The 9776-nt window shown below is 38.5% G+C and overlaps 1 pseudogene; it reads left to right on the top strand.

Annotated features, from left to right (window-relative positions):
• LOC129691882 (60S ribosomal protein L32-like) overlaps positions 1–9709 on the top strand; it is a 27802-nt pseudogene extending 18093 nt beyond the window's left edge.
• Positions 9710–9776: the final 67 nt, after the last annotated feature.

Raw genomic sequence — 9776 nt, 5'->3', positions numbered from 1 at the left:
CACACACACACACACACACACACACACACACACACACACACACACACTTATGTAAGTAACCACAGAGAAGGTGTCTACAATAACCAAAAGTAATCCTATACCAATCTCTGATTTGGTGAACCAATGAGTTTTTGTTGGAGTTACTAACAGGAATATGGGTAAATGTTACTTGCAAGAAACAGAAATAGCACAAAGATAGCTGGATCACTAGAAATCTCACTTGAAAGTGGATGAAAGCTCCTGAAAGTTGTTGATATGGAACTTCTGATATAGTTTATAAGAGGCCCCACGGTCCAAACATCTTTTTGTCTTCAGTTTGGTTGAACACAGCCTCTAAGCCCAGCAACTCTTTTTTTTTTTTTTTTTTATGCAGCAGAAAAGGACCCACAATAATCCGCTTGAGAAATACTCCTGACGGTGTAGACTGAGGATCCTTAAGATTGAGATGTCTGACCAATGGGAGGAGACGGAAATTCCTTCATCAGAAAATAAAGACAGCATGTTTCATTAGATATTAGTATGGCTACTCCAGCTTTCCCATGGCTCAGTCTCCAAGGAGCAGGGGATGTCTCTAGTATGAATTCAGTGGCTGGATCTCTGATCACCTCTCTCTAGGGGGTGCAGCCTTGCCAAGCCACAGAGGAAGACAATACAACCAGTCCAGATGAGACCTGATAGGCTAGGGTCAGATAGAAGGGGAAGAGGATCTCCCCTATCATTACCTTGGAGAGGGGCATGGGAGGAGAAGAGGGAGAGAGGTTAGAATTGGGAGGGATGAAGGAGGGGCTACAGCTGTCACAAAGTGAATAAACTGTAATTAATAAAAATTAAATAATTTAAAAAGAAAATAAAGGGAACAGAAACACAAGCTGAATCTCTCACACAAACTAATTTTCTTGGTTCAATTGTGGAAGACTTAGGTTTGGAGGAGAAAATAGAAGACTGGAATTTAGGTGATGTCAACAGTTAGAGTAACTTTATTTAATGGCAGAGCAGTGGTATCTTCATATCTGACTCCACAATGATCAGAGCAACAAACACAGAAACACAAGGACCAGAGTAGAGGCAAACAGATTCCATGCTTTAAGCTGAGGTAGGGGTTGGGTGGGGAGGTTGTGGCTGAGTATAGGGAAAGGCATTTGTGTTGGGCAGAATGGGGGAAGTTAGCTATTTTTCTTAATAAGTTCTTTTCTGGATTTGCTTTCCCTTTTGCTGGTGTCAGGGGTCAGCTTCTCTTCTACAATCCTCAAATCGCTGTTTTCCTGAAACTTAAATCTCAGCTTTGGAGCCTTTTGATGAGAGTTCAAGGATAGGTGAGAGGGGAGTCTTTTATACTTAGCTTCTATAATATTAAAAAGTTGACACAGATAAATATTAATATTGGATTTTATAGTTGTATTGTTGACGGCATCTTTTAAATATTTTGTTTCTTTATAAAATTGCGATAAATAGATATGAAAATTCTCCCTTTCATGAATGGCAGAATGAATCTCAAGGAATATTAAATATATTATGTGTGAATCTTGTTGCTATAATTTCCTATAATTTGGCTTCTTCATGTTCTTAATTTTCCAAAGGTCAAGTCTTTGAGATATTGAAGTTGTGAAGAGTGAAAACATCATGCTAATTACTCTTTTCACGGTATGGTTTTTGAAATGTGCACTAAAATATTTTTTTAGTATGCAGCCTATATTTTAAATAAAGCAAATGAAAATAATGACAATACTTTATGCCTTTTACAGATTGGGAGAGAAGTGTCCTCCACAGGCTCATGTATTTGAACAGTTTGTCCACACCAGGTGTTGTGGTTTTATGGATCCTTTTGGGTGTGTAGCTTTGTTAGAGGAAGTGTTTTATTGGGGGGAAGGGCTTTGAGAGTTTGTAGCAGTTGTTCTCAGCCTCCTAATGTTGCAGCCCTTTAATATAGTTCCTCATGTGGCTGTGATCCCCAACCATATATTTTTTTGTTGCTAATTCATAATTATAATTCTGTTATTGTTGTGAATCACAATGTAAATATCTGATATGCAGGATATCTGATATGCAATCCCCAGTGAGGTATCAACCCATAAGATGAGAACTACTTGCTTATAGCTTCATCTCATTCCATTGCTTTTGCTTTCTACAGACTGGGTACTGATGACATATCAGCAAACTCCCTGCACCTGCTTCCACTTCATTCCATGCTATGCATCTCTGCAAATATGAACTCTGCCACAATGGAACTGACAACCTAAACAAACTTTAATCCTTGAGTTGCTTTGGGTTATACTCACCCTCTATCACATTCAAGACATATAATAATAATATGTCTATAGTAATTTAAAAATGTGTTTGGACACAGCTATAAAAAATGACAAATGGAATATCATATGAAAACTAGCAACACAAAAATATATACCGACTTAACATTACAAACTTTTTCTTTAAATGTAACAGGGGAAATGATAATGTTGTTTGAGGACCAAATAAACATACATTTGAGAGAAACAATCAATCATGCCTTGTACTTCAGAATATATTCAGAATATATCCACATTAAAAGAGATATCAATATGTCAAAATAAATCTGGAATAAAATGTAACTTTGGAGTAGACAACTTTTAACTGCCAAGAAAGCAACAATCATTAACACATTAAAATGGGTTTATGCAAAGATGAGAGTGTATGATTAAAAGTGACTGCATGTAAATGTTGCTTTTATTTCTTCAATGAGTAGATGAGATGAGAGCCATACCCAAGCTTTATCAATACATGGCTTTTACTAAGCCTGGAGTGTTTCTATCTAACTGTCCCTAGGCCTAGGCCTAGAATGGAAACTTCTAGCCTCCATAAACCTAATATTCTGAAAGCCCAGACCTCAAAGGCTCCAACTTTTAACTTCCATCTGCTCCCCCAGACCTAGAATGTTTTCAACCTCTGAGACTTACTGCTGAATAAGTTCACCCTCTGTAGCTCATTTTTAACTCTGGGTTGATGCTTCACCTCAGCTGTTCTGGCTCAAAATCTTCTCCAAGCTGACTTATTCAAAACTGGCTTCTCTCTGCTTCTCACTGAATTTCCCTGCTTGGAAAAACTGAGATATTTGTTAATAACTTCTCCAAAATAATTGATATAAGCTATTTACCAACCTTCATTAATTATCCATAGTGAGGTCATTTTGGCTTGGGTTAGAACACTATAATCTCAGCTAGGTCTGTTCCGGCTAATTGACAAAGTCTTATCTATAACAATCAATTCAGAAACGCATTCAATGTATCTTTTTAGTGTTTTACTGTTTATTTGCTAAGAAGATCCATTGTAAAATATTGTCTTATCTCTGCAAAATGAGTTCAGTAGGGGAAGGAGTAGAAGGCAAGACAACTAGAATGCAATCAAGTTTGGGATCTAGGCAGTCCACATGTGCACCCTGCAATTTTTGGTTATCTCAGTAAAGTCTTTCTCGGCTTCAGTTGTTAATTGTCGAGGGCTGTGTAAGTACGAATCACATTGGAAAAGCTGAAACAAGTTACTCAACTCTTGAGTAGTTAATCCAAAGACAGACCATATTTGCTTAATATCTACAATAGTTTTTGAAAGTCATTAAGCGTACGTACTGTGCCAATGAGACCAAGGCTCTTCCCCACTTTTTCTTCTTAACAGGTTTAGTGTGTCAGGTTTTCCGTTGAGGTCTTTGATCCATTTAGACTTTAGTTTTGTACAGGGTGATAAGTATGGATATATTTGCATTCTTCTAGATATCCAGTTAGACCAGCACCATTTTTGAAGATGCTATCTTTTTCCCATTGTATAGTTTTGGCATCTTTGTCAAAAATCAGGTGTCCATAAGTTTGTGGGTTTATTTCTGGGTCTTCTATTCAATTCCATTGATCCACAAGACTATTTCTATGCCAATACCATGCAGTTTTTATTACTTTTGCTCTATAGTACAGCTACAGATCAAGGATGGAGCTACCTCCAGAAGATCTTTTATTGTAGAGGATTGTTTTAGCAATTCTGGGTTTCTTGTTATTCTATATGAAGTTGAGAATTTTTCTTTCAAGGTCTGCCTTGAGCTCACTGGCACAAGAGACAACTTCCTGAACAGAACACCAACAGCACAGGTTCTAAGATCAACAATGAATAAATGGGACTTCATGAAACTGAAAAGTTTCTGTAAAACAAAGGACACTGTTGTCAGAACAAAATGACAGCCTACTGATTGAGAAAGAATCTTCACCAACCCTCTATCTGACAGAGGGCTAATATTCATAATATATAAAGAACTCAAGAAGTTAAAAAGCATCAAATCAAGCAATCCAATTAAAAATGGAGTACAGAGATAAACAGAGAATTCTCAATAGAGGAATATTGAATGGCAGAAAAACACTTATATCCTTACTCATCAGGAAAAGGTAAATCAAAACGATACTGAGATTTCACCTTACACCCATGAGAATGCCTAAGATCAAAAACTCAAGTGACAACATGTGCTGGAGAGGATGTGGAGAAAAGGGAACCCTCCTCCATTGCTAATGGGAATGTAATCTTTACAACCACTTTGGAAATCAATTTGTCGCTTTCTCAGACAATTAGGAATAGTGCTACCTCAAGATCTAGCTATACCAATCCTAGGCATATATCCAAAAGATGCTCAAGTATTCAACAAGGTCATTTGCTCATCCATGTTCTTAGCAGCTTTATTTGTAATATCCAGAATCTAGAAATAGCCCAGATGTTCCTCAATTGAGGAATGGATACAGAAATTGTGATACATTTACACACTGGAGTAGCACTCAGCAGTTAAAAACAAGGAAATTATGAAATTTGCAGGCAAATGGTGAGAAGTAGAAAAGATCATCCTGAGTAAGGTATCCCAGAAGTAGGAAGGCACACAGGGTATATACTCACTTATAACTGGATATTGGACTATAATATAGAATAATCATACTAAAATCTGTACACCTAAGGAAGCTAAGCAAGAAGGAGGACCCTGGTTAAGATGCTCAATCTTCATTCAGAAAGGCAAACAGGATAAACATCTGAAGAAGGTGAAAATAAGGAACAAGACAGGAGCCTACCACAGAGGACCTCTGAAAAACTCTACCCAGCAGGATATCAAAGCAGATGATGAGACTCATAGCCAAACTTTGGGCAGAGAGCAGGGAATCTTATGACAGAAGGGGGAGACAGAAAGACCTGGAGGGACAGGAGCTCCACAAGGAGAACAACAGAACCAAAAATCTTTGCCTAGGGGTCTTTTCTGAGACTGATATTCTAATCAAGGACCATTCATGGAGATAACCCAGACCCCATGCACAGAGGTAGCCTGTGGCAGCTCAGTTTCCAAATGGGCTCTCTAGTAAGGAGAACAAGAGCTGTCTCTGACATGAGACAGTGGCTGGCCCTTTGATCACCTCCTCCTGAGGGAGGATCAGCCTGACCAGGCCTCAGAAGAAGACTATGAAAGATAGTCCTGATGAAACCTGATAGGCTAGTGTCAGATGGAAGGGGAAGAGGTCCTCCATTGTCAGTGGACTCGGGAAGGGGCATGGAAGGAGATGAAGGAGGGAGGGATATGGGATTGGGAGAGGAGGAGTGTGGGGCTACACCTGGGATACAAAGTGAATAAATCATAATAAATTAAAAATTACATTTAAAAATGATTTTGTAACTGATCTCTTCTCATTGGTACCTTTTGTGGATAAATTTTTTGTTGACTTAATTTAAATCCCAGATAGTTGACAGAATCTTCTTTCTGTATTTTTTTCAGGAGTAATCTGTAAACTCCAACTAGGTAAAATCTTATTTGCTTCATTAAATATCCTTTCTATTGTATTTGCATTAGAATCAGTCCACATGATATCATCCATAAAATGGTTAAATTATGGACTGGAAAAATTATTTACAAATTATTTTTAATGGCTGTTGTACAAAATATTAACAAAGAATTGGACCATTTAACAGTCCTTGAGGAAGAACTTTCCAATGCTGTCTTCTCACACACTGAGCAAAGTTGTAAGTAGATACTATAAGAGCAAATTTTTCTCTATCTTGCTTTTGTAGGGAAATAGTAAAGAAGCTGTCTTTTAAGTCAATTATCATTATAGGTCATGCTCTTGGTACTCTAGAGGGTAAGGGTGTCCATTCCTGTCTGTAATGGATTCATATATTGGATCAGTTTATTTTTTTTACAGCTTGGAGGTCAGTCAAAATCCTTCAATTTCCAGATTTATTTTAATGACAAATACAAGCAAATTCCAAGGGTTTGTAGGTACTCTACACGTTGAGCTTCCAGCTGGTCTTGTACGATCTGTTCAAGTGCCTGTACCTTTTTTTTTTTTTTTAATTCAGGGGCCATTGCTCTATTCACACAGGCTTCTCAGTTAACAACTTCAAAAGTAGGGCTGTTGGCCTTATTTTATCCAGTGGAGCTGTTTTTCCCTTGACTGATAAACTACTGAAAGACCAAAGAATTAAAAATTAGTTTTGGGGTGTTATTGAATTAAAGTTTAAAGCACAAGCCTGAACAGAGTCCAGACAGGTGGAGACATGTCCAGCCACCTGTGGGAAGCAATCAGCCTTACTGCATTCTTTTCCTGCCCACTAGAGATACAGTTGCTAGGAAACTGGCCCAGATCGCTCCTCTCCCCTAGGCCAGGCAGGAATTTTCCTGCTTTAGTGGCACTGAGAGGGACTGAAATCTTTAAATTAACCACCTACCCTGAACAGGAGTTTCTTGGCCCTCAGCCACTGTGACCTTGAGGGTGTAAGCCCAAACTATATCTTGTAATAAAAAGATACTCATGTGTTTTGCAATGGACTTGACTTCTGGTGGTCTCTTGGGGGTCTCACCATCTAGGCATAACACTGCTTGTGGCTAAGTCCACAACAATGTTGCCTTCCATAGCATGCATTAGGTCTCCAATACTGAGTTTGGATGAGGTATTCCATTGCTGACAGAAAAGGTATGGTTTGTAGTTGTTTGTTGCCAGCATATAAGCCAACCTCCTTAGGAAGTTTCCCTTATTTACAGGATTATCTTTAGGAAGTTTCCCATCAGTACATGTCACTTTGCATATGTTTTGCTGATCTGCATTCATTAGTCCAATGCCTACCCTTACCACATGTTATTATTAAACAATGAAAATACCCAGCCATTCTATTTTACCAATAAAGATTCAGGAAACAGATGCTAGGGTGAAAACCTCCTAGCTCATAAAGGCAGAGAAAGCACACAGCTGAACTTCCTTCTCAGCTCACACTCAAATATAAAAAGCCCAAAAGGCTCACTAGCACAGCTGACAGCCCAGGAAGAAAGGCCAAAAACCCCAAGGCCAAAGTCTTGCTAGCTCAAGTCTCAAAACTGTCCAAAAGCCAGAGAGCTAAAGCTTTTTCTACTTCTATTTGATATATTAAATACTCCTCAGCTCAAAGTCCCTACTACTCTTTAATCCCTGTCAGATGGTTTCTTGCTCTGCCTCTTGATCCAAGGTCAACTTTATTAAATCCTATGTACAGGAAACTCTTGGATTAAAGATGAATGCTAGGGTTGGCTGAACTATACCATAATCACCTGTTTACAATAAACAGAAATTTTTTGGATTAAAGGTGTGTGGTAGTGCTCAACCACACAAAAAACGAAACAGGCTTTTTCATTTCACAATTTGGGGGCTCACAATGGCATCAAATATCCTGCTACAACCATACCTACAAACCCTGAAAGCCTCAGGTCTTCTAGAGAAGTCCCTAGGAATGTTTTGTCTACAGTCCCTTTTCAAATGACCTTGTTTCCCAGTTAAAACAGTGGAATTTTGATATCTAGGATTACCAGCCATTACTTGTCAAATACATAATCATTAGGGTCAATATCAATAGTAGCTGTAATCCATTCATTCATGGGTGTTTATCTACCTTTTAAAAGTCTAAGAACTTTTTTTTTTTTTACATTCTGCATTTGCATTTCAAAAGCTAAAGTTTCCATTAATACCTGTCTTGTATCTGGATCTGATATTGCCTTGTTCACAGTGGACATTAATTAATGTATGAAATTAGTAAAAGTATCTCTAAGGCTTTGCATAATTTCTGTGAATAACATAGATTATTTTCCCTTCTTCCTCCACCTTATCCCTGGATCTTAAAGATACCGAAGTTCATTATACAGTAAGAGAGCCATCAAATTGCATTTGCTTTCTTACATCAGCAAATTGACCTTCACCTAACAATTGATCTTCCACAGTATTAACCCACTGAGACGGAGAGGACCAGGTCTGATTCTCCCCCCACCCAAAAAAAAAAAGTCATTAGTGCCAGAAACTAGGCCATAGGTCACCAATTCCAGGAATAAGAAAAACATAAAATTCCCTACCCAAAGAATAACCTGGAAGTAACCACAAGAATGGGAAGGTATCTTATCTCAGGGTAGGGTATCTGTGCTGAGCAGCCCACTGACCTGACATTCCTGAGGTCTATAGATAGCTGGCTCAGTGTAGTTATGTTAGTTAGCCAATCACTTGAAACAGGCTTGCCCTTGCTGAATGTCAGCCAATCATGTAACTGCTAAGGTGGACATTCCAATAAAAATCCTGCCTTGCAGCTGCTTGGGGCTCTCTTCTCTGATCCACTACCTTGGTTACGGTGGAAGAGACATAGCTCAGGCCTGAATACAGTTCTTTGCTCTTGCATACATGGTACATCTCCTAGTGGTCCTTGGGGACCCTAAGATCTGGGCATAACCGAGTTCTACTACAGTTTTCCATTATTGCAGCTTCTTCCATGTCTAGAATTGAAATTGAAAACCAGCTTCTAGTATAGCTGCTGCTAATTTTTTTTCAGTCTTGGGAAAGAATTCTGTTTTGGGTAGCCTTGTTATTTAACATCTGTCTCACATAGTATGAGTGCATTACAGAGTCTTTAAAATATTTAAGATTTTGTATTTTAACAGATTCCAGGCTAGTTGTTTGGCATTTGGTTCCAGGTAGCTGAGATTGCTAGTGATCGCCTTTCCTCTTTCATTAACAGTTAGCACTGTAAGTTCAATGGGTTGTCTATCTGGACCCTTAATTTCATTAGGTGGTATAGGTTTACATTTAGGCTCTTCCTGTTCTCTTACTTGTTTTGCCTCTCCTCTCTCAAGCCTTTGCATTATCATAGCTAATTCTTCTTGTTGTACAAGTAATTTTGTTGTAGTACACTTTTTCAAACATTTTTTTGTACAGTTATTTTTCAACATTTTCTGAGAAAAAATAAATATAAAGATTGTAATTGAAAATATGGAGAGGCCTTCTTCCTCAGTGCTACCTATGAGGTGCTGCCATCTCTTTTGCAGCATCATGGCTGCCCTCTAGTGAAGCCCAAGATTGTCAAAAAAAAGGACCAAGAAGTTCATGAGGCACCGGTCAGACAGATAGGTAAAAACTAAGCAAAACTGGTGAAAACCCAGAGGTATTGACAACATGGTTCAGAGAAGATTCAAGGGCCAGATCCTGATCCCCAACATCGACTATGGGAGCAACAAGAAAACCAAGCACACGCTGCCTAGCGACTTCCAGAAGTTTCCAGTCCACAATGTCAAGAAGCTGAAAGAACTGCTGATGTGCAAATCTTACTGTGCTGAGATTGCTCACAATGTTTCCTCCAAAAACCAAAAAGCCATCATAAAAACAGCAGCATGCTGGCCACCAGAGTCCCCAATCCTAATGCCAGGCTACTCAGCAAAGAAAACAAGTAAATGGCTTGTGTGCCTGTTTTATTTGTCTTTAAAATAAAGACACACACACACAAAATAAATAAATAAA

The sequence above is a fragment of the Psammomys obesus genome, unplaced genomic scaffold, assembly GCF_907164565.1.
Source record: "Psammomys obesus unplaced genomic scaffold, mPsaObe1.curated_primary_1811, whole genome shotgun sequence".
NCBI lineage: Eukaryota > Metazoa > Chordata > Mammalia > Rodentia > Muridae > Psammomys > Psammomys obesus.
The sequence above is the reverse complement of the archived record's forward strand: the minus strand, read 5'-3'. Positions and strand labels throughout refer to the sequence as shown.